The sequence below is a fragment of the Melanerpes formicivorus genome, unplaced genomic scaffold (assembly GCF_026170545.1).
Source record: "Melanerpes formicivorus ecotype bairdi unplaced genomic scaffold, bMelFor1.0.p_v2 SCAF_5, whole genome shotgun sequence".
Classification (NCBI taxonomy): Eukaryota; Metazoa; Chordata; class Aves; order Piciformes; family Picidae; genus Melanerpes; species Melanerpes formicivorus.
The window spans coordinates 36,515,460-36,537,678 of record NW_027142357.1 but is presented as its reverse complement, the minus strand read 5'-3'; positions in this window follow the sequence as shown (position 1 = coordinate 36,537,678).

Below are 22,219 nucleotides of genomic sequence, written 5' to 3'. Positions count from 1 at the left end.
TGGGTTTGCCTTGCCTGAAACGACCTATGCAGGTTATTTGTGAGGAAGTAAGAGTAGCCCTTCCCTACAGCAGCCCTTCAAAGTATACACATGGTCTCTCCCTGCTTTTTCTTTCTTTGGCAGGGTCTCAAACTCGGGCAGGGTTAAAGTACGCTTCAAGAGCCAAAGGACTGCTCCCTATAAACCCTAACGCTATAAAGTTACACCACAGTGCAATGAAGAAAGTCTTAAGTGATTGCAGTACGAGCAGGTAAAAAAATCATACTTGCAGCACTCAGGAATATGTACAACTTGCTAACCTTGTTAAATGCTACATGCCAGGATTATTTTATTATTTTTTTTTTAAAATCAACGTTATTTCTGAAGAAAGCTGATCTCAGCATAAAGAAATATGCATATGTAGAAAGATGCCATTGTTTTCTGTTTCCTCTTCAGCCACTGGCGGTGATTTTAATTGTGCTGGAGGATCTTCATTAGTATTAACACATGGGGAGATTTCACAAAGCTGCTTCATTAGGAAAAAAAAAAAAAAGGCTTGGCAGACTAGCTCTTTTTGCATGCAATGAGAATGTCAGCCTTACCTCGGTCATTTGTAACATAATAAGTGCAAGCACAATGATTGCAGTGCAGGAACACTGGGGGAAGGGCAGAAATTCTGCCTAATACGGATATAAGAAAAGAAAGCTGCTCATTACACAGTAAAATGTATGCTAAAAATTAGTGAAGATGATGCCTTGTGAGACTCCTGCTAAATACACTAATGTGCTGGTATGAATTATTTTTTTTTTGTTGGTGCTGGTTTATTTCATTCCTGTGATTCACATCCAGCAGCAAAGGTGGCGTTTATTGATTTTTAGGGGTTTCTTTTTTTTTTTGTCCACCACATTCCCAGAATACAGATTTTAATCATTTCACTACACCACACTCGGTAATTTCATTAAAACCTGGAACCTTCCATCCTCAGAAAGGCATTTAATTTCAATGACACACAATTTCTTTTAGCAGCAAACTGTCTCAACAGTAAAAGCTGGCCTAAGGTTCAAATGCATAATTTAGTCCTGAGTTCTCCATGCTCTGCATTCCTTTGAAGCTATAATTTGACTAACTACCTAATAACTGTAATAAGGACAATGATTTCCTTATAATATGTTATTAACCCGTATTTAATTAACTCGGAGGCCAAGCTCTGTACATGTTTGATTGGGTCAGTACCTCTCTAACCTCAAAATTTACTAATAATGGTCTTGGAAAAAAGAGAATGTGGGATAAGAATGAGTACGGGTACAATAAATAGCTGTTTTGCTCAGAATGTTATGCATCAAAACCTCATGCATTTTCCAAGACAACAGCATTGTCACTCAGGAGATAACAGGATTTTATAAGGGGAAGCAAACAATGGGTTGAGATAATTCACTATCAAATTTACTGGCTGCTTGTAACATTTAAAATACATTCTCTATTATTATTATTATTATGGCTACTACAAATAACCATTCTAATTTATTTTTCTTCCTTGCTAATAAGCCAAACCATGGTAACTTGTGAAAAAATAAGGACCTGTGTATGTTTGGGCAGTGTTACATAATCTTTGTTTTCTGCAATGCTCAGCAGGACAGAATTTAATCAACTTGAACATAGAACCACAGGCCCCGACGCATACATCTTCTCTTCATAAAGTTCAGTCAACTATCCAAATTTAAACCACTGCAATATGTTGGACAATAAAAAAATATGAGCAATGTCTTTCTCATTGCACTGAATATTAATTTGGCCTTTGATCAACAATTTGAAGTAGTTTTAGGTAACTGCATAGTCTTTTATAGTCCACAGCTAACCACCTTTAAAAAGTTACTGGCTCTCCAGTGGTCAAAACCAAATGAGTTTGGCTACTTCAAAACTTACTGCAGTTTTTTAAATGTATGAACAATACCTTCGTTTTATGATGCTTATTCGACAGGGGCTGCAGTTAGTGGGTGCTACTGATGCATTTGAAGTGATTAACTGTTACATCAGAGGGGTTCCTAGCTTTCAAATTTGTGTTCTCTCCCCCAGGCAGTGTTAAAGCTGTAATTCTCCATTTTAAAAAATGCAAACTCAAACTTCAGCATGTATCCTACTAAAGTAGGATTCTTGTTTCTTTTGCTTTCTCTGTATGATGAATTACTTACAAGTACAGTTAGCTTTTGCATTCTTTGTAGGCTTCCAGTGTAACCGCCACCAAAAAAATCCCAGTATGCCCTGTCAGAGTATTGTTCCATAGGTCCTTTTGTCTTTTCTGCTGTGCTTATTGACCCTGTCATTAATATTTCTTTAACTAATTGCTACCACTAATGCATTCCTAAACTTAATTGCTGAACTGGGAGAAAACAGAAACAAAATCTATATTTACAGACATGGAACCTTACACATTTGAATAATGATACTGATGTCACTAGGACCATTCACATACCATGCATAAATGTCTGAGAGGTCAAGCCTAAAATTCCTACAGGACTGTGTAGGTGAAGTTCACTATAATGATCTTGAAGTCAAAGCCAGTTTAAGAGGTCACTCTCTTACCCACCCCTGTTCACCAGTTAGCAGCAAGGGTTTACAACCTTTCATTTGCAGCAATTCAGCTGTTTGTGGGGCTACACTCTAAGGTCATGAGTAAAGTTAAAACCTACATGAACATTTCCAGACTGATCTTGTAAGATGACCTATTCTGGCAGACCTCCTTACTCACTTAAAGAAACAAAGAATCTTTGAAAGTGTTTAAAAGGCTGGGCAGTATTCACTAGAGGCTAGAAACCATAGTAAATACTTCCATGAGCAGATGTCCTGGAGTAATGCTTGCAAAGCATGTATTTGGTCATTACAAAATATATTAGGACAGATTTGACAAAGTAAGGACTAGCAGAAAGTTACCATCAAAGAAAAAAATTAAGTTTTTGCAAGGTAGTAGGAATAAGCCCTTCTTCTGATGAAGGGTAGGAACAGTTAGTGTTTCATGCATGCAATTAATTAAAAAGAAAATCAAGGTCTATTTTCATAAGAAACTCATCATGTATAATTCAATTGTGATGTGCAGTTTCTGTTTTAAAACATTACATTCCAAAGTAACTGTGTAAACCAGTAAAAAGCGTAGCCTTTTTGCTGAATTTACTTTGTGCTGAGGAGGTATATTCTCATCCGAGATACTTGTTGGCATCACAGAGGTTATACTACCACTGTGATGGCTGTTTATACAAGTTAACAGATCTAAGTACTACTGGCTTTATGCTCTTAACACCACTGGTTTTGTCATTCTAAAGTGGTCAAAGAAGGATCGACTTCTCACTATAGTGAAAGAAGTTAGAAGTACAAAATGCCAAGGAATCATTAAAAGCAGGTTTATGTACAATATATAGCAAATGTGGTAGCTTTGCAACTGGATTGATGTGTTCACCACTAAGTTGCTTCCATTAAGAAATGCTATTTAATTGCTGAAAATCACTATGTAGGTAGCTTTGCAAAGGTGCTAAGGCAAATGAATCCCCAGAAGAACAGCCATAACTGTTTGCAGAAAACACAGATTTTAAGTCTGATGATCTGAACCAGAGCCAAAACCAGGATTTCCAAAGGATAGGGAAGAATCTAGACTTCAACTTCACACTTACTATCAAAGCCTAAAAGTCTTCCCTAAGGAGCTTCTGCAGCAGCCTGTGTTACAGACAACTTACCAAATACACTTATTAGAAAGTGCATTCTGCTTATCACACATCTCACTGTGAAAAAGAGACAAAATTAGCTATGAGTTATTTTATTTCCCTTCAGTTCTTAGTTGTTAAAGGGTACTTCTGCTGTCCTTAACACAGCAAAATCTATTACTTATTCTGTCTCATACTCCGCCCTTGCCTTCCATAGCTCCCTCAGCATCCCTTCCACACCTTCTCCTGTCTGAAAGCCCCAAGCAAGAACAAACCCAGTATTTTTATTAAGCAAATTAATCACTAACAACAAGACATGTCAGTTCATTTTAAACAATTAAACTATCCACCCTTTAAAAGTAGATAGATTCAAAATAAGTTCTTCAATAAGTCCCCTCTGTATTTGTATTCTAATTCCATTTTACAGTTAAAATACATTAATCTGTCTTGCACTCAGTATCAGTGTTTGATTCTGAATGCTATGGTGCTTTCAGCTGCAAGTTATTTGGGCCAGATAGCCAGGATGCAATTTTGACCCTTGGAATGAATGAAAATGAAGATAATTTCATTTTTTTTTTTCAGTCAGGTAATTGTAGAAGACTAGAAAAGTCTTTGGTTACTTGTTTCTATTTGACTGGACAAACACATAGTAAAATTAGCAATTTAAGAACTGAAAATCTTCTATTACTATGAGAGCACATATTGTTCTATCAAAATCAACTGACCAAAACCCCAAAAAATCAGGAGGGGGATTTTGCATCTTGCAAATGCAGTTAATTTGAATCTTTTTCCAAAATATCAGATGCCTTTTGCTATTTAGGTGTACGTGGCATTTTCCCTTCCCTGTTTATGAAATACCTTATAAAAGGTATTTGTACCTTATAAAAGGTACAAAGCTTGAGGGGCTTTGTTTGTTTGTGTTTGTATTTGGCTTTTTATGCCTATCAAATTCAGGACCAAAGCTAAAGCTGAGTTTTTTCTGATCAAAGGGTGTAGTATATTTTTCTTCTCCTTCCTGCTGCTTCTTTATCCACCTCAAAAGCCCACCTCAAAATACAGTGTGGATCTGTAGGAAATTACACCCACAAGTGAAAAGAAGCTCTTTTGGGGCAGAGCACAGCAGCTGTTACACAGCAGACAAGACTAGACAATAGTTTAGGACAGGAAGTGATGGCATCTCTTATAAAACTAGAGCTAAGCAGGAAATAACCTTATGTAATTAAACCAACTTGGAATCCAGCCAGGTCACAAGGATTAAGGGCTGTTGCAAAAAGTTCAGCAAATTCTTCATTACTTGCCCACAAACTTAATTTCAAAACACAGCATATTACTACTGCATGTAGGTACAGTATGCACCAGAAGGAACTATGACAAATTGTTTTGTCAGTATATGCTTATTTGAGTTTCACGTGGACTGGTAAAAGATACATTAAGACACTTTAAGTAGTTTTGTCCATAAAGTGTAATGTAATTGGCTACCTTTAAAGCCACACCAAATATTATCTAGCTGATTTTCAGTATATTAAATCCGGATAATGCAGCATTTCTTTTCAACACTCAGCAACCCTGCCACACAACAGAGATGTGTTTTGTTAGTTGGTTGGCTTTGGTTGTCTTGTTTTTCTTATTTAAAGAGACGCATTCTGCCCAGATTTTATTTCATTGAGATCTCTGATGCCTGCAAAACCTTCAGTTTTGAGGCACAAACTGTCTTTGCTTATGAATCATAGAATCATAGAGTCAATAAGGTTGGAAAAGACCTCAAAGATCATCAAGTTCAACCTGTCACCCAAGACCTCATGACTACTAAACCATGGCACCAAGTGCCACGTCCAGTCCCCTCTTGAACACCTCCAGGGGTGGTGACTCCACCACCTGCAGTTCAGATTCTGAAGTTTCTACCTCTTCTTTTAGTCTACCCTTATTGTGTTTACAAATACTATTGTTCTCTTAGTTTATCCTTAGTGTGTTTACAAATACTACTGCTAAAGACAATGCAAACACCCTTTTATCCTTTAAGAACTTGATAAGACATCTGTAAAATAGAAAATACATAGAATAAGTGTGTGAAAGCTAATCTGAAGCATAAAATTACAGTAACATGTTCATAAAGGATAAACCCAACAGCCTGGAATACCTCTACATAGGTGTACACATGTATGTTTGCTCAAATTAACCCTGGTTCCTTTCAGTTACAAAAGCCTCCATTAATTACTTCTTCCCAGAAAACTATTTAACTTAATCGGATACTGTATCATTGCTGATAACTTCATTGATTTGGTTATATATAGTGCATACAATAACTGGTGAAGTAATGTAAGACACAGTATGCAATACCTCAGAGTGCTCTGACTCGTCTCTTCAGCAATTGGGATAATGTTTTTTTCAACAATACTATGAAGTGAAAGAAATACAGAGGACAGTGAGTCTAATGTCAAAAGAATGCCTTTAGTACAACAGAATCAAACAGTATGTTTCATAAGCAAGAAGAGGGCAGATTTAGACTGGATATTAGAAAGAAATTCTTTCCAGTCAGGGTGATGAGACACTGGAAAAGGTTGCCCTGGGAGGTCATAGTATCAGTCAGGGTTGGAAGGGACCACAAGGATCATCTAGTTCCAACCCCCCTGCCATGGGCAGGGACACCCCACACTAGATCAAGCTGGCCAGAGTCTCATCCAGCCTGCTCTTAAACACCTCCAGGGATGGGGCCTCGACCACCTCCCTGGACAACCCATTCCAGTGCTTCACCACTCCTCACATCCAGCCTGAACCTCCCCACCTCCAGCTTCATTCCATTTCCCCTAGTCCTATCACTACCTGAGATCCTGAGAAGTCCCTCCCCAGCCTTCTGGGAGGCCCCCTTGAGATCCTGGAAGGCCACAATGAGGTCACCTCGGAGCCTTCTCCAGACTGAACAGCCCCAACCCCTTCAGTCTGTCCTCATAGGAGAGGTGCTCCAGCCCTCTGATCATCCTCGTGGCCCTTCTCTGGACATGTTCCAGCATGTCCATATCCCTTTTGTAATAGGGGCTCCAGAAATGAATGCCCCCTCCCTGGAGGTGTGCAAGGCCAGGTTGGATGAGGCCTTGAACAACCTGTTCTAGTGGAAGGTGTCCCTGCCCATGGCAGAGGGGTTGGAACTACATGATCTTTAAGGTCCCTTCCAAGCCAAACCATTTCCACGATTCTGTGATTGTTTCCCTATATCATAAATGCTATTCTAGATGAGATCTGGATTAAAAAGTAAATTATACCATGACTCTTAAAGGTTACATATCTTTCTAGTTTCTTCATTGTGTCACAAGCAGTAACCCTTAAATTTGAAGACTGCTGATGATTATGTCCTTCTTATAGGTAAAGACTGAGGTAGATAGAACTAAGACCTGAAATCATAAGCTTAGGATTCTAAGTCCTACTAAGTTCCACCTTCCACACACTAGACAAAAACTTTTTAGGAAGAGTTTTGTACTAAGGTTAGTTGTACATGTTGGTAAAGATACACACATTCCAGAAATGGATTGTTTTCCACAAATGTGGTTTATAATAATGTAGCTTGTAGAAGAGTTCAGAAATGCTCCTCCTGAACGCAATACTGACTATTGCCATTTTAAAAAAGTGTTTATCCTATCCCCATGTCTTCAGAACCTCTTCCTAATCCACTGTTTCTTAATCTGAGCACATTTTCGGCATCATCAGTTTGATTTCTCAGCTCTTCTCACACTCACTTAGACCTCTCAGAACATCATCACCATGCATGGCACAGCGTAACCCAAATACGGATCAAGCATCTTTTAGCACTACAGAGGGCTGAACTACAGATCTAGAAATTATAGCTGCAGCTGTTGGAACTTTGATACTTTTCAAAAGTGTTTCTTAAAGGATGGAAACATGTATTAAGAAAATCTTTTAACTGTTTTGTACACCAAACAACTAGCATTTCATGATACACAAGCAAACACGAAAAGGACCTTTTCCTAACTGGTGAAAAAATTAAAATACACTAGGTTTATTGCTATGTATCTGGGAATATCTTAAGCAAACAATTGTAGCAAAAAGCTACTTACTGTAACTAGAAAAGTAGAAAGCTCACATACAAAACTTTCACAATTTTGGCCTTTTTGCCACCTTTTCCCTTCTTCTCTTCCCTGAGTTTATCTTAACGTCCTTTGTTGAAACTTCAAAAGACATAAATTTGTTACTATCCCCTACACAGAGCTTTTGGCAAAGCTCTATGACAAAACCTTGCCTAAAGCACTTGCTGGCATGGTAAAACAACTCATTTGTGGTTCTGTGAAAGCACATAAGAATTCTCATGTGTGGTAAAAAGTGTATGATGTTTGAACTTTTTGACTATGATAGGGACTGTTCTCAAATTAAACATGTCAATCCAAATTTTATCTTCTAGTTTCCTGATCACATCTTCATCAAGGAAATCAGTAATGATCCCTTTGATGCTTCTCCTGTCATTTTTTTTAACATAAACAGATACTGAGAAAAAAACCAAAACAAAACCTTGCAAGTGTCTATCCTTCACCATTAAATTTCAACATTAAATCATACTCAGTAAATATAAATACAGCTGCATGACAGATGATATGAAAGATTGCTTACATTCATAAAACTGAAGGGTTAAAAACAACCTTGATGCTTTCCCCATTATTTTTAATAGGCTATATATACTACATTCAATTTCCTTTTCTGTTGTACTTCAGCAGTTTAGCAAAAAAAATTAAAGAGCTATTAAAAAAAAGAGAGAGAGAGATTGAGTGCAAATAGTGGAATACCTATAGAGTTAATTGCTAGACCCTGCTGCTTTTCTTTGATTTTATTAGTGGCTCCTGGCCCACATTCAGCCATACTTTTGATTTCTAACTGTTGAAGGCAGCAGGCAAACTGGAGCCAACCTGAATTTTCACAGTCCTACACCATCACATGTGAAACATCAACCCAAGGAGTATCTCAATACCTTCATTACCCCTGAAGCCCCGAGGCTGTCTTCCAGTTGGCCACTTCTTCCCTCACACTCATGAGTATCCAAAGAAGGCCTACTGTAGGTGCACATAAAATGACCTGAGTTTCATCCAGTTAGCAAGATAAGGAACCATGGCCCTTGCTGCATCTGATGCACATGGGGCAGTGCTTGCACACCTGTGGTCTGATGTGGCCCTCAGATAGCAGCTTCTCACATGGCAGCCCTCATCAGCCTACTCATCCTCACGCCAGACTTAGCCGTCGGGCAGCCATGCCAACCTGCCTGGCTGTGAGAGGGGAGATGTAGCCCTGCCTCCTGCTTGTGTGGCTGCACAGCAAAACTGACTTTGCTCCAGTCTGAGCTGACCCATGCTTCTCCAGAACTTGTGCTCCCCCAGGCAGACCCACCTCCAAATGCCAGGGACCACTTGAATTGAGGCCCCACCTTGGTTTTTAAACTGTATCTCTGCTTGAAGTTGGGTTTTGCTAGTGTAAGATCAACTGGAGGTGACCTCATGCTCAAATGGAGTGGTTCATTGCACAATATTCTCACCTACCTCACTCACTGGCAAGAGTTCTTCTAAATACACTGAAATCCAGTTATGTTCCTTTGTTTCAAATGTGTGCAAGTGACAAAATAGGGCAGTGCTTCTGAAAGAGTCAATTTACATACATAAAAAAGTGTGAGGCAACAACAAGTGAAATGTTTAATGTAATACATGTGAATGTTTAGATAGGTAAGAGCATGTTTGCACACAGAGGAATCAAGGCAGACAATGGGTGAAGGAATGTCCGTCCATCCACATGGTTTAGATGGAGAACAAAAGGCTCAGTTATTTTGTTTTTCAAAGCAGTTATGCATACAGGTGAGTAGATATACTTGCTCCTTGAAAGGCTATGAAAAAGCTAGATTAGGGATATTCATTAACCTTTTTTTTTACTGCTGGACATAGCTCTAGCATGGAACTCTACAGTAAAAGCTAGTGGCTGAATCTCTTTTCAATCTCTTGTTAACAGTATCTAAACAAGAAGCTAGGAAGGTAGATGTGTATTTGTGTGTAGATGCTGTCTGAAGCAGGAAGCCAAGAACCCTCAGCTTTAACACAGTCAATATAAACACAGTCTCAAAGTAATAATAATGCCTCTAGAAAAATCATGAGTGCAAGTCTTAAATTTTACAGGAATTAAAACCAGACAGCTTTGGATCTTTTTCTCTCAATACACACAAAAAGAGAGGAATAATTGCTCCCATGAGATACCAATGTGGAAATCTAGTGAAGAATTCCAATGACAAAGAGTTATTAAAAAAGCATGATCTCTATTAGACATATTATCTTCTGTCAAAAATGGGTGCTGGTAGTAGAGGCAGTTCAGCAAGTTTTTCCAGTGTTGAACGTTGTTTGAGCGTAAGGACAAAGTGCCAACAACAGGCAATTTTTCCATTGCAGGCTAACCTCAAATGATTTCACTTCATGTACTTAAGTGCATGTAGAAGACAGCCAAGAAATCTGTAGATACTGATGATTGCAAGAGAGAAGATCAAGGTAAGTCTCAGACAACCTTAATAGCTAACCTTAATAGTCTCATTATAGTGCTATTGTCACAAGATCTAGATGCTGGCATGGAAACTGCTAGCAAAGAATTCCTGTAGTTATTGTTGAAAGCTGTCACTAAGAAAGTCCTCAACAATCTGTCTTTTCCTCCATGGGGCATTTATTAAGAAAGCCTGTTTACTAAAGAAACACTACATTTCTGATCCCATTCTTACCAGGCATTAGTTTTCCATCTTGCAGACTACAAAAGAATATGCTTCTGCTCCAAGACCTTGAGCTATGTGTTGGTTTTTACTATTTTTCCATTCACTCTATCTGAAGAATTCAGATAAAAATAGGGGGGAGGAGTATTTTGCCCACTGTCAAATATGTTACTTCAGTTCCCTGAGCCATCTTAACTTCCACCAATTTTTCTTGTCAAATGCATTGACAAAAGTAATGTGAATTTTGATTTCTTTGCCCTACTTCTGCTGCATTATAGTAATTGTATTGATTGATACGATCATGAAAGTCTGAATTCTGTAAGCACACAGCAAGTATTTACTATTGGCTATTAAGTTATGTCTTAAGGTTGTCTAGGACTTACCTTGATTATCTCTTTTGCAGTCATCAGCATTTATAGATTTCCTGTCTGTTTCCTATCTGCCCTGAAATATATGGAATCAAAATAAATCAGGGGACAGGTTCTATGGTCTAACAAGCCTAAGCTTCATACACATTTTGAGGAAGCTGAGAAATGAGGCTTTTTGCTCTGAAGTCTAGACACTAGTTGGATTCTGACTTGGGCTAGCTTGATGCAGTCAGCCTTGGAAATTAATCCTTCCACGCCTGCCTATATGTTCTTAAATAGTATGAGTGGACTACAAATGGCATTAATGATATCCCTTTCAATCTGACATTCATTTCAACGTGCAGCTCTGCTGGCTTCACATTCTGTAGCTTCATTTATATATTAAGATGTATGCAAGTGTAATAAGTGCAACTGTTCATCATCTTTGGAGTTGTTTTGCTAGTAAAAATTTAGAAGTCCTCTCCCTCATGGATGCTGGAAAATACCCCAGTAGTGGGGTTGATTACACATACACGAGCTACTTCACACAAGACAATTCTGTACTCGATGTGTATGGCTGTAATAACATTCCAGGACAACGGAGATTTAGGTGGCCAAGGGAGAAGTATCTGGATTCCTAAATCCTGGGTGGCAACTATAAAAGAAGAAAGAAAGAACAGACTTTTGGAGGGGGTCACTGAGAACTGTTGCCTTTGATTCCTATTCCACTGGTTTAGATTTTTAAGTAGGGGGAATAGACAAAGATCTCAGATTTAGCTTCCTGTCAAGGACTACAAAGTTGACAGTCATCTAAGAGCTGAGCAGGCCTAAGGACCAAAAATTTACATCTCTTATAAAAATAATCCTGTACCTCTTCATTGTATTTTGCTGTTACTAAAAAAAATAATATATATATATATATGTATTGTCACTGCAAAGAGAAGCTCTTTGAGTCAAGAACAGAACTAATGCTGCATGTGTGATATCACTTTGGGCTCCTTGTGCTTGTGAGCTTATTACTCTACCATGGTTTCATGGGGTATCAGAGTTGTCTGTTGAATTCTTGACTCATTTGCTGCAGAAGTTGGAGCACAGCATGAAGTAAAATATTGAGTTGTTGGTCTTTAAGGAAAATGAACACCACACAGGAGAACAGGCTTTCTATCTCTGCCTCTGACATGAAATGTGTTTTCTTAAACTGAATTCATAGAGCTGTTCATTACCTAAATATGCATCTCGACCACCTCTTTTCTGAAAGTATTCACAACTGCAACTGACACAAATTTCGAGCTGTTGTTAGAGCAACGATCTTCACAAATCACAGGTGCTTGACCTGAGTATCCAAACTAGTCAAGTGAAGTTAGCAGATGTGTTTTCCAATATTCCACATATGAAAAATGAAAAGAAATATTTTGTAATACATATAAACTGATATGCTAGATATCGGTGACGGAGACTGGAGTCAACACAGATGACCAATATGATCGAGTATTGTTGCTTTATTGTTCCAGTATTGTAGGAGTATAGTGAGTATAGCACAGTAAAGTAAAGCAAAGAAGAAGAAGGGAAAGGAAAATGCATATCAGGGGAACTTCTACAACTTATATAAACTCGGAGAGCCTTGTTGGCATAGCTTCATTGGTTCCCTGTGAGTGACCACACATCGCACTATTATAGATTATTGGTCCAACTACTAATGACACGTGAGGTTTGTTGATGCAGGTGCATGTCCTGTTGTTCCAAGATAACTTTCTGTGTTTATAGCTACCAGTGTCCTGCTTTAGTTACATGCTGCAGGCACAGCACTGTTTTGCTAAACTGCTAGCTGGCTCTGCACTATACAGGCTGGGCAGTGACTGGCTGGAAAGTAGCCCTGAGGAGAGAGACTTGGGGGTGCTGGTGGACAAACAGCTCAACATGAGCTCTCAGTGTGCATTTGCAGCCCGCAAAGCCAATCAGATCCTGGGCTGCATCAGGAGAAGTGTGGCTAGCAGGTCGAGGGAGGTGATCCTCCCCCTCTACTCAGCCCTGGTGAGACCCCACCTGGAGTACTGTGTCCAGTTCTGGAGCCCCTATTACAAGAGGGATGTGGAGGTGCTGGAACGTGTCCAGAGAAGGGCCACAAGGATGATCAGAGGGCTGGAGCACCTCTCCTATGAGGACAGACTGAAGGAGTTGGGGCTGTTCAGTCTGCAGAAGAGAAGGCTCCCAGGTGACCTAATTGTGGCCTTCCAGTATCTGAAGGGGGCCTAAAGGAAGGCTGGGGAAGGACTTCTCAGGATCTCAGGGAGTGATAGGACTAGGGGGAATGGAATGAAGCTGGAGGTGGGGAGATTCAGGTTAGATGTGAGGAGGAGGTTCTTCATCATGAGAGTGGTGAAACCCTGGAATGGGTTGTCCAGGGAGGTGGTCGAGGCCCCGTCCCTGGAGGTGTTTAAGAGCAGGCTGGATGAGGCTCTGTCCAGCCTGATGTAGTGTGGGGTGTCCCTGCCCATGGCAGGGGGGTTGGAACTAGATGATCCTTGTGGTCCCTTCCAACCCTGAATGAAACTATGAAACTATGAAACTATGTCAGGCTCTAGGCCTGCACTGCCAGATTGCTCACACTGCTCGTCGCTGGCATTGCCACACCTAGAGCAGGATTACTTATTCCAGAATTAAGTGTCACATAAACAAGGTCTAATTCATGGCCTAATCATTATATTATAAAGAATCTACTTCAAATTCATGTCTGCTCTTGTTCCAGATATTAATTTTCACCTGCAAAGAAATCATTACTTATGGCCTACTTCTTGTCTCTAAATTCATATATTCCTCATATTCCTTTCCAGTGTGTACATTACTACATTAGAAGAAGTAGAAGCTTCTTGTCCTTCCTCATTTTGTACATGCAAGCAATTGGCAGTATAATCTGGTTTTGTAGTTTGACTTCAGCTGCTTTCAAACAGGACAACTGATTTATGTTCAATGTAGTAATAGACTCTTGTTTCAAATATCTCCTTGTAGTCTGATGTGTATTGCCATTGCTGAAATTATACAGTAGCAATTCAAGACCTATGACTGGAGAAGTAATTTTGGTAAAGATTCCTACTCTCAGAATGCTGGCATTTCTGACAGAGAAATTTTACTCATACCTCTCAATTCAAAGATGATTTTTTTATTAGTGTTGCTCTTTAAGTATGGCAAATTAAATGAAAGGCATTTTCTCAAAGTCCTCACTTTGTGAAAGAGGTGGTGAATCTTCCAGTTCAAGGAAACTGAATTGGAAAAATAGAGATTTTATTCTACAAGCTATGTTATAACCCATGCATTGATTCTGTGTCCTATCTTCTATTAACTTCAGAAAAACAGTGTTCCACAGAAGCTGGGTGGAACAATTTGGCTGTTATTAATTACTATATTAGTTCTGAATTTTTCCCTTAAGTTTTCCTCCATCATTCAGAAGTGATCCTGACAGACATTAAGCATCATAAGCATTAGCCCTCTAGAGGCAGTGAACTTAATTCACACCGCAGGACTTCCTTCCAAATGCCCTGTCAGCCAAAATTGCCATGTCTTAGCATGATATGACAGGTGAAGGTGAGCACAGAAAGCCTCACTGATGGTTTTAATGATTGTTGTCACCTAAATTGTTTAGAGTTTGTTGTCACTGATACCTCAAGCCGGGATGATAATCCCCAAAAGCACCAAGCCTATTGCTAAACAAATCTTTGGAGATCCACAATCAAACTTTTATTTTTGTCTTCTGAAACAGCAGTTCAGATTCTGGTAAAGCATTTAATATGATGCTGAGGCACCAAACACGAGTTTTATCTTGACTGTTAAAAATCCTGGGTGAATCTTTAGATGGCTCTAAAGTCTTAAAAGTCTAAAAGTGCTGCCTAAATGATTTGTGACAAAATTTCTGGGCAGTTGTGATATGCAAACTCAGTTCCCATGTTCTAGTCATTGAAGGTTTGGGGCTGGTTTGGGATTTTTGTGTGTGTGTGTTGGTTTTGTTGTTGATTTTTGGTTTGGTTTTGTTGTTGGGGTGTTTTTTTTAAGGTCAGTAACTATCTGGATTCAGGACTATAATCAATGTTAATTGCATACACTGGTTTGGGTAATTGTTTGGATGGCTGTTTATCCTAAAGCAGACGTTACCCATAACTAATTATTTTAGAGCTGACAGTGATAAATGCCAGCTGGTTATTATAAAGGAGTACTGTATTTGTTTTCACCTCTCACTTGCAGCTCATAAGGCCTGGTGATGGGACTAAAATCATGCCTTCTCTTTTCCCCTGTATTATCTCTGTATATGAATCTGCCAGTCATGCTTATTTATTAATGCCAACAAAAAAAGTATATAGTTTTGATATAAAATTAAATACATTAAATGATTTAACTAATTACATGAATGTGTCTTGAATTGTGGGAAATGCAAGTATTCCCTATGATATATTTTTTATCTTTTTAAGTGACAATAATGCAGAGGCTAAATGACACTTTCCAAATAAAACACATTCTAAACTGAAGCATGTCAAGTGTAATCACAGGAATCTAAACAGATTAGCACAAGAATGTTACATTTTTGCACAGTAAATAGAAGTAGAGAGAGTTATGCTATAGAAAAATGTAAGATACAGATTTTCTTTTTAACAGACACTTCTTTTGCTCTCTGGAGCTAGATTCCAATCCAGGCTTTTAACTTCACAGATAAGCAATAATCCATAATTCAATCCACTCTTTGTCACATGTGAGTATTTTTCTTACTGAATCTACATTATTTAAATTCCAGAGAATATGACTTGTTCAGCAATATGCTAAGCTCTTATCATAGCCTAAGCTAAGAATACTGATAATCTTGGAGATGAAGCAGGAGACAGTTAAACTGATTACAAAGATGACCAGTGCTTAAGTGATTGAGACTCAGAGGCAAAAAGGAACATAGCACCAATCTTTATAACTGAAACTGAATAGAATGTCTCTAGTGTAGAATCTTTACCCCTGATAATGACACATAAACAAAAAAGACTGATGCTTTTGCATGCAGTTGTGTGGATGCGAGCTTTATCTGCATGTGAGACAGAAAAGACGTAAATTCATTAGAAGATGCAATGGATCTGTTCAAAAATTAAAGAGGATAACTTATCCTCGGAGTATACACTCAGTCATTTCAGTGATGTAATAAGTGACCTTGTCCTTCTCACATTACATTCAAAAATATGCATAAATTACACAACAAAGCAGCATAATGTCTTGCAAGAAAGCAATTTCTCAAAGGGCATTTAAAAGCAGTTTGAGAGTGTTAGGATTGGGGGTGGCACAGTTTTTCTTGCTGTGTGGTCTTTGCCATCTTTGCACGTCACCAAGATACTTTTAATCAATAAGAACTCAGTTACAAAATTGCTTCAGTGTGTAGCTTCACAGAGCAAGCTCTACTTACCTAAATGGTTTTCCTCACAAGAGGAAGAAGAAATAGGAAAAGTGCGTAAAACCCAGGTTTTATGGTAGCACAAGATTCCTGATTTCACCATTTAGCATTACTGTGTCAACTGGTGCCAATAAACTACTACACAAAGGAAAGAAACAACCCCAAACCAAAAAAACAAACACATGCTGCATCAGTGAGGAAAATGGACCCTGAGATACAAAAAGGAAAAAGAACAAAATGCACACAATACTGTGTGATTGCACAATACAGTCATTGAGCCTGGAGTGTGTTTTGGAAACCTTTTTTCTACCTACATAGGAGATTTGGTATTTGAAGGTAAATAAATTATTGTGAAAGACTTATTCCTGTTTTGCTAGTGTAGTATTGCTTGCTTTAGTTCACGGAGATTTGCATTTTTGGCATAGTTTCAGTGAAATCTGACAAATGTTAGGCTTACCAATAAAATAATGTTTACAACCCCACCTAGTGGTCTGAAACGTTTCCAAAGCATTTATGCAGTTGGCAACCTGTACGTTTGGAACTCTCCCCTTATTTTGTTCCGGATATATTCTCCTTATTTATATACTTGACTATGCAGTTAAAAACTAAATGCATTTTATTTACTCAGGCTCTCCAGTATCTGTACCACAGCAGTAATTATTTTACAGATATTTAGCAATTTTTATCCCCAAGTGTCAAAATATTTTATAACTGCAACATAAAAGAAGCCAAGCCAGTATATAGGGATAACAGCCAAAATATATCTAGGGATCCTGTGACTTGGTGGTAACTGAATCCAGTGTTGAAGGGGAGCTCAATACCTATCTGACAATATGTGGCAACACTGCAGACCATTTTAAACAAGGAGGAGTACTGTTGAATCTGAAACTGCAAAAAAACAGACACTCAAACTCCCAACTGAGGATACAAACACTACATAAGTATGAATATTAGCTTTTGTAAATAATGACCTCGAGTATGTCATTACAAAGGCTGACTTTTATAGCCAAATTGATGAACAAATACCCTAGCACCTGCAGAGGAACACTGTGTCCCCCCCTCACAGTACAGGATCTTTGTACTTAAGTTACTCAGAGGAAAGGGTGCCATCTGCTGAACTGCCAAAGCACATGAGCAATTTATTTCTCAGTACAACCTGTCAAAGAGAAAATGACATTTAGAAATCTTTAAGCACTTGCATCTTAATCATTTTCACATTGGGCACCTGTATATATAGATGAGGATTCAGTCTTTAAATATAGGATGACCTTTTGCTGGGATCACCATGTATCTGTCCCAGGCAACAATACAAGCTGGGCAGTGACTGGATTGGGAGCAGCCCTGAAGGGGTACTGGTGGGTAAGAAGCTCAGTATGAGCTGCCAACATACACTTGCAGCCCAGAAAGCCAATCATATCCTGGGCTGCATTAAGATAAGTGTAACCAGCAGGTCAAGAGAGGTGATTCTCCCCCTCTACACTGCTCTGGACCCCAGGGTCCAAGGATTCTGGAACCCCTATTACAAGGAAGATCTAGACATGCTGGAACATGTCCAGAGAAAGGCCACAAGGATGATCAGAGGGCTGGAGCACCTCTCCTATGAGGATAGGCTGAGTGAGTTGGGGTTGTTCACTTTGGAGAAGAGAAGGCTACAAGGAGACCTTGTTGTGGCCTTCCAATATCTGAAGAGGGCCTACAAGAAGGCTGGTGAGGGACTTCTTAGGGTATTGGGTAGTGATAGGACTAGGGGTAATGGATCCAAGCTAAAGGAGGGTAAATTTAAATTAGACGTAAGGAAGAAGTTTTTCACCATAAGAGTGGTGAGAGACTGGCACAGGTTGCCCAGGGAGGTGGTGGAAGCCTCATCCCTTGAGGTTTTTAAGGTGAGGCTGGATGTGGCTCTGGGCAACCTATCTAGTGGAAAGAATTTGTTTCAGTAAAAACAAACCATTTATGCATATATCTGATTATTAGTGGTAAAGGCAATAATGTTTTGAAAGCGATAATCTCACTCCCAGCTTTTGTGGATATTGAATTATTGCTAACCATTTTCTGCACACCAGCGCCAACAACAGGACCCACTCTACTCACCTTCTCATATACATAGCCTAGCCAGTAGTGTAATGTGAGGACTTTTCACACAAGATTGTGAGTTTTCCCGGAAGGAGACTAAACTTGATGTTTACCTCTCCTAGGCAAGGGATCAGTTGACAACAAAAAGATGCAATTCTTGTGTTCTATACCTAACTCCTCTTACAGATTCAGGTCTGGTTGGTGTTTTTGATGACTTGACATTACTATAGAATGATCTGGCATCATTCCTCTCTTCAGCCTAAATGGCATATTTCTCAAGTTTCCCAACACATCCATACCCACAGGATGGTGTCAGTTTAATCACATCAGGATTTTGACACTGCATTAAGCAAATACTAGCTTGTATAAATTTGTTTCTGAAAGGGTTTTGAGATTCTGCATTTAATCAAGGTGGGGAATAGAAGAAATATCATATGCATGGAAGATGATGTTTAGTGGTAATAATAAGCAAGCAGTTCAATCAAACCACCACAATCAAATGCACTTCAAGTGAGATTTTGAATGTGCTGTGATTGTGGTGAAGAAGTGAGATGCTAGTAAAGAAAGTGGGGAAGCAAGATGCTAGATAGCAAGTACATTTTTATGGCTTCTCTGGATTGAAACTGAACCTTCAAAGAGAAAAAAAAAAATCAACATTGTGCAGTAACATTTTTATTGGCTATTAGATTTACACTCAGAATACAGAGAATGACATAAAACACAGAGTTATGTTACATTTGTATATTTTGTATGGTTTGAGAATTCTGTAACTTCATTTAGAAACGAGAGTACAAACTAGGAAAGCAAAAGGCCTTGTAATGAGTGTGGTGAGTGAGAGGAATATGGATTCTGACCTGATTACAATAATACCTCATCCTGAATGTTATGCTTAAATCTTGTTCAGTTCCCATTCAATACATAATACCTACTGAAGTTAGGTAGCTCTTGAAATTATCTCATTGCAAATTCATGCCTACTTGAAAATTTCAGTAGCAAACAATCTTCACTCTATCCAAGATAAAAAAGCAGTGAGCTGAATTCTTTCACTAATGAAACAAACTGTAATTTGCTGGATGGAGTTATGCAGGTAGAAAGACAAAGCTGGGGGGCAGGAATACTACAACCATGCAAGTAAATGGTTGTAGAATGGTGATGTGATCAAAGGAAAGACACTGAGAGGTTTCATGCAGCAAGTGAACACTTTTCAGTGTGTATTAGCAATGAAATTCAAGTTTGGGCTGCCAAAAGACTTGCCAAAGTTAAAACCAGGACAGAAATCTTCTCTGATTATCAGTGCTGTACACATTGAATCTCAATATACCAATCTCAGTCAAAGAAGTTGCAAGGATCTTGACGTGGGCAAATATTTGAAAGCTTCCAGAAATCGTGTGACCCAGTGCTGAGATGTAACAGCTAGGAGAAAGCTTCCACGAATTGCAGGGGTGTCATGTCAGGTAAAAATGGAAGTTAACAGATCCACAAAACCACATAATTTGCCATGAACTTTCCTCTTTGTTCTAGGGCAAAAGTGCGTTAGCATCGTCCATTGCTTTTCTACCCAGTCTTGAAAATTACTCCAAAGGAAAGCTCATCAGACAGGTTTGAATGTCTACTTTGCTAAAACAAATTTGCATTCTGTAATTCTCTTATTGCATAGCTGCTTTAAAACCAGAAAAGCTCCACTGGCATAGAACTGCTCTTTTGGGGAATAAAGATTATCTTTCCTTCTGCCTATTTTGATTCATGTCAAAGCCCATTATGTCGCAGGTGCAGACAGCTTCATCTGAAGGGAAACTTGAAATGGAATTCTAACTTGCTATAACATAGATGAAAAATGGGTATAATAGCCCAGTACTAAACTCTATCTATTCTGAAACAGCTTACATGAACCATTCTGCCTTCTCTGAAACCCAAAATAAGCTATTCTGATTTTGCCACCAGTAGATGTAATTGTTCTTATACATTTACAGTGTGCTCTACAGGCAAGCAATACAAACAGAAGTGTTTACAGGAGTTTCTGTGCATGCCCACACATAAGTTTCTTCTTATGTGCATTTTCTATTTTAGAAGATGATTTAATCACAATCATAAGTTAATCCTACACAGTTTGACTTTCTTTGAGTAAATTGGAATTGCTTATTTGTAAATATTTAGGATGGCTTGGAATCCTTAGTTACTTCAATGTTGATCATACATATATTAGACAGAAATTAATTAGAACTAAGCTTTGCTGCATTTATACAAAAACATTAAGACTATGTAAACTTGGGGGGGGGGGAGGAAAGGAAATTAAACAGCTTTCTGGTTTTGCATAGGTCTCACTGGAAAAAGCAAAACACAGGGCATGTGACACAAGCAACCTGACTGTAGACTTCTCAGTCTTTACAAGATAAAAATATCATTGCAGTTACTACAGTAGAGAGGCAAGGTTTCAAGGTTATCAGTAAGTAAATACAAGGCTACGTTCCCAAGCCAGTTAAAACAGCTATCACCACATTTTCACAAGGGAAAACCAGGATGTTTTCACTAAATTATTAAAGATAATTTGTAATATGTGGCAATGGTGTCCAAGCCCAGGTTCCTATTGCAAGCTTATGAACACACAGCTGTTACAGCCAGTATCTCTGTATCAACACAGTTTTATGTTTTGCTACTCCTAACCTCTAGCATTACAAAGATTTATGAGTATCCTAACCTTTAGGGTTTGTGAGAAGCTCCCTAACACCCACATAGCATATAAGGACAGCTGCTTCATAATCAGGCTAGAGATCTGAGTGTGAAAGTCACTGCCTTTCTGTCTACCACAGTGACAGAGGATGTCAGTAATATCTGTAAACATAAGTTTAATATGAAATGTTTAGCTGCATACACAAAGCTTATTTATTTGAGTGAAGTCTGCAGGACCTGTTCCAATATCAGCATTCACTCCACTAACTAGCAGGCACTAGGTACAGTATTAGTTTTTACTAGAATGTGAAGAGCATGTTAAGATGCCACTACCTGCACAGATCAAAACCAAAGCATATCCCTGTGATTAATCATTTAAATAATTTTCTGTCCTATTCTAATTGGAAGATATAGGAAAAATAAACAAACCCAATGTAAAGCATAATGCATATGTTGATTTTTAAATAGATGATTAAAAATACTATGGTAAGTACTATTCTATTTCTACAGCAATGCAGGTAAGAAGGTTTGCACACATGTTTGTAAACACAGTAAATGGGACAGATCTTTTAATATGTATGAACTACAGTTTCTATAACATTCTTTACATCTGTAAATGGTTATAAATAATAATGAAGTTTACAGATTCCAAGTATAAACTTTTAAGAAAGAGCTTCAGCAGCAAGGGGGAAACCTCCTAGGAAAAATGACAGATTATATCCTTTTCCCTAGCAGCCAGCTGATGCAAGACACATACAGTTCTGCAGTTCTTTCTGTGTCTGAATTCCAAACCCATTTGTATGCTGGTCTTTGTTAGGAGCAGTAAATTCCTCCTGCTTGCCAAGAAAACCTTCCCTTGCAGTAATTTGTCTAGTCTTTGGATTGCACATCCCTCTTGTGCATAAAGTTGGAAAAATTGTAAATTATTGTTTCTGGAGATCACAATCCCTGACCTTTATCTGCAGCTAACAACAGCTTAAATTCCACATTTTGTTCAGCATAGTATTCACACAAAAGTCTTCTAAATAGGGCTTTACTAGCTGCTATTCACTGTGCAAGAGCTGCTCCTATTGTAAAAGTCTTTTCTCCCACATTTCATTGTCTCAGGAGTAAAATGTTAGTAGTTGTATTTTTAGATTTATTTTTAAGTCTTTGCATCTTTAATGAGAACTGAAAATGCTAATAGTCTGCACTGCATTTTCTTTCTATGACTTTCAGGCAAGTGCAGATAAATCAGCAGTCAAAACACTAAGGGGCTTTATGTTAACAAGAAGAGTAAGTTGAATAGTGGTTTGAAAAATGTGATTGTTTCAGTAACATT